The sequence below is a fragment of the Chelonoidis abingdonii genome, chromosome 17 (genome assembly GCF_003597395.2).
Source record: "Chelonoidis abingdonii isolate Lonesome George chromosome 17, CheloAbing_2.0, whole genome shotgun sequence".
Classification (NCBI taxonomy): Eukaryota; Metazoa; Chordata; order Testudines; family Testudinidae; genus Chelonoidis; species Chelonoidis abingdonii.
Window position 1 is genome coordinate 34,644,706 of NC_133785.1, and position 4,209 is coordinate 34,648,914.

Genomic DNA, 4,209 nt, shown 5'->3' on the forward strand with positions numbered 1-4,209 from the left:
AGAGTTTTCAATCATAAATTGTAAAACCTAGTCTTTTCATGTGTATGGTTTGCTTTACATGATAAAGAGTTTTAATCATAAATTGTAAAACCTAGTCTTTTCATGTGTATGGTTTGCTTTACATGATAAGATCCTTTTGACGGTCACGGAACATGGAAACCCTAACATCACCTGCCAGGAGATTCCACTGCTGTAGTCTGAAGCCCAACAGCTAGACTAGAGCCAATCAACAATTTTAAGCATCATTTTTGTTCTCAGTGACCCAGAATTAGTAAAGTTTGACTACATTTATTTCAGAAGCATTTTGGCTGTAGAGCAGTGTAATCAGGCCAGTGGTGCTTGGGCAAATTTTACTTATTGGGCATGCATAAAACATCTTCCCTCCGCCCATAGTTCCTGGGTGGGGGAGGGAGGGAAGGGATTCCCATTCTTTATTTTTCACATTGTTTTGCCATTACTGTTCAGAACAGCCATGGTACTAATGTATATTGTAATACACCACTAACTGCCAAAAAATGCATAATTGAATTAGTGGACAAAGTACAGTGCTGTGCATTGTCCCAGAGGAGACCCACTGAATCCCAGCTATCATTTTGATTTTAACCCTGGGAAGGCTAGAGTCTCTATGGTCAGTTTTATTTTCAATCAAAAAACAAGAAGCCAAAGATCCTCAGCTGGTAGAAATCAGAGTAGCTCCTCAGAAGCCAATAGTAGTACACTGAGTTATACCAGCTGATGATTCACACAATCATAGCAACGTAGGGCTGGAAGGGACCTCGAGAAGGCATCAAGTTCAGTCCCCTGAGCTGAGGCAAGACCAAGTCAACTTAGATCATCCCTGACAGGTGTTTGTCCAACCTGTTCTTAAAAACCTCCAGTGATGGTAATTCCGCAACTTCTCTTGGACGCTTGTTCCAGTGCTTAACTCCTCTGGGAGTTAGATTTTCCTAGCATCTACCCTCAATCTCCTTTGCTGCAGATTAAGACCATTACTTCTTGTTGTACCTTCATTGGACATGGAGAACAATTGATCCTCCTCCTCTTTATACCAGCCCTTAACAGATTTGAAGACTGTATCTGGACTCTCCTCAGTCATCTTTTCTCAAGACTTAATACGCCCAGTTTTTTAACCTTTTGTCACAGGTCAGGTTTTCTAAACCTTTGATCATTTTTGTTGCTCTCCTCTGGACTCTCCCCAATTTGTCCACATCTTTCCTAGAGTGTGGTGCCCAGAACCGGACACGGGACTCCAGCTGTGGCCTCACTAGTGCCAAGCACAGCTGGACAGTTACCTCCCGTGTCTTACATAGAATCATAGGACTGGAAGTCCCGCACTCATGGCAGGACTAGATATTATCTAGATCAGGGATTCTCAAACTGGGGGTTGGGACCCCCCAGGGGTCAAAAGCTATCCTGCTCCACCCCAAACCCCACTTTGCATCCACCATTTATAATGGTGTTAAATATATAAAAACATGTTTTTAATTTATAAGGTAGGGGGTCGCACTCAGAGGCTTGCTATTTGACAGGGGTCACTAGTACAAAACTTTGAGAATCATCCATCTAGACCATCCCTGACTGGTGTTTTTCCCACCTGCTCTTAAAAATCTCCAATGATGCAGACTCCACAACCTCCCTGGGCAATTTATTCCAGTGCTTAACAACCCTGACAGTTACCAAGTTCTTCCTAATGTCCAACCTAAACCTCCATTACTGTAATTTAAGCCCGTTGCTTCTTGTTCTATCCTCAGAGGTCAAGAAGAATAATTTTTCTTCCTCCTCCTTGTAATAACTTGCTATGTACTTACAAAACTGTTCTCATCCCCCTCCCACTTAGTCTTCTCTTCTCAGACTAAACAAACCCAATTTTTTCAATCTTCCCTCACAGATCAGGTTTTCTAAACCTTTGATCATTTTTGTTGCTCTTTGCTAGACTTTCTCCAATTTGTCCACATCTTTCCTGAAATGTGGTGCCCCAGAACTGGACATAATACTCCAGTTGAGGCCTAATCAGTGTGGAGTAGAGTGAGAGAATTACTTCTCGGGTCTTGCTTACAATACTAATACATCCCACAATGATGTTAGCTTTTCTTTCAATGATTTTATGCTATTGACTCTTATTTAGCTTGTGGTACACTATGATCCCCAGATCTCTTTCTTCAGTACTCCTTCCTAGTCAGTCCTTTCCCATTTTGTATGTGTGCAACTGATTATTCCTACCTAAGTGCATTTGCATTTGTCCATACTGACTTTCATCCTATTTACTTCAGAGCATTCCTCCAGTTTGCCCAGTTCATTTTGAATTTTAATCCTATCCCTCCAAAGTACTTGCAACCCCTCCCAGCTTGGTATCATCCGCAAACTTTATAAGTGTACTCTGTATGCCATTATCTAAATCACTGATGAAGATATTGAACAGAATTGGACCCAGAACTGATCCATTCAGGACACCACTTGATATGCCCTTCCAGCAAGACTGTGAACCACTAATAGCTACTCTCTAGGAACAGTTTTCCAACCATTATGCACCCACTTTATAGTAGCTCCATCTAGGTTGTATTTCCTAGTTTGTTTATAAGGTCATGCAAGACAGGATCAAAAGCTTTACTAAAGTCAAGATATACCACATCTACTGCTTCCCCACTATCCACAAGGCTTGTTACCCTGACAAAGAAAGCTATTAGGTTAGTCTGACCCAATTTGTTCTTGACAAATCAATACTGTTATTTATCAACTTATTATCTTCTAGGTGCTTGCAAATTGATTGCTTAATTATTTGCTCCATTATCTTTCCGGGCACTGAAGTTAAGCTGACCGGTCTGTAATTCCCTGGGTTGTCCTTATTTCCCACTCCCTTTTTATAGATGGGCACTATATTTGCCCTTTTCCAATCCTCTGGAAGACAGGGCCTTGCCTTTATGCTGCTGCCTGGCTTCCCTCTACTAGCTCCCTGCATCCCTTGACAGCACATCTGGACTATCACGTTCTTCTTCAGCTGCCTGTAGAGCCGCAACAATGGGAGCCTCTGGCTTTACAGACCCACGATGAGATCCAGATCCTCAGCTGGAGTAAATGGACATAGGTCCCCTGACATCAGTAGAGTTATGCTCATTTCCGCCTTCAGTCTGCAGTATCTTGCACTGCTGAGATCTATGGTTGAAGGAGGCAAGGGGCATACAGTGAAGCACAGCTTGCTTCCCAAATCATCCCAGCTTCTGCAACCTGTGCAGCTCATGGGTGAGCGCAAGCTCCTCCCTGCCCATGGAAGTGGAGGGCAGCATGTAGCTCTATAGTTAGCCCCATATCAGCATTTAGGGACAGGGGTCTCTTTCTAATATCTGCTGCTTCCAATCCAGGTAGCGTATTAGAAGCGCTCCTAGTGCAGCCTGTGCTTCTGCTCCCTTCAACACATTGTGGCTCAGCTCAGTCATTTTTATTTGCATTTCCTCCCTCCCCCCAGAAGCTATTCCTTGTCTGTTGGCTGGGGTGTCATTTTTATGCAGAGGTTAGCAAAGCCCAGTCACAGCTAGGGCTTGGGCCCATAGATCCTCTCTGAGCATTGCCCAGCCAGCTTTCTATATGTAAGACAGGCATGTGTCACATTCCAGACCTGCACATCTACCAATGTGATATATGCCATCATGTGCCAGCAATGCCCCTCTGCCATGTACATTGGCCAGACCGGACAGTCTTAAGTAAAAGAATAAATGGACCCAAATCTGACATTAGGAATCATAATATTCAAAAACCAGCAGGAGAACACTTCAACCTCTCTGGCCATTCAGTAACAGAATTAAAGGTGGTAATTTTGCAAAAGAAAAGCTTCAAAAACAGACTCCAACGAGAAACTGTTGAACTTGAATTGATATGCAAACTAGATACTATCAATTTAGGCTTAAATAGAGCCTGGGAATGGCTGAGCTATTACACACATTGAATCTATTCCCCACATGTTAAGTATCTTGTCAAACTGTCTTAAATGAGCTATCTTGATGAAAGGTTTTTTTTCTTCTGCTGTCAACAGTTCATCTTAATTAATTAGCCTCTTAGAGTTGGTTGGGCAACTCCCACCTTTTCATGTTCTCTGTATGTATATATAACTCCTCACTATATGTTCCATTCTATGCATCCGATGAAGTGGGCTGTAGCCCACAAAAGCTTATGCTCAAAGAAATTTGTTAGTCTCTAAGGTGCCACAAGTACTCCTGT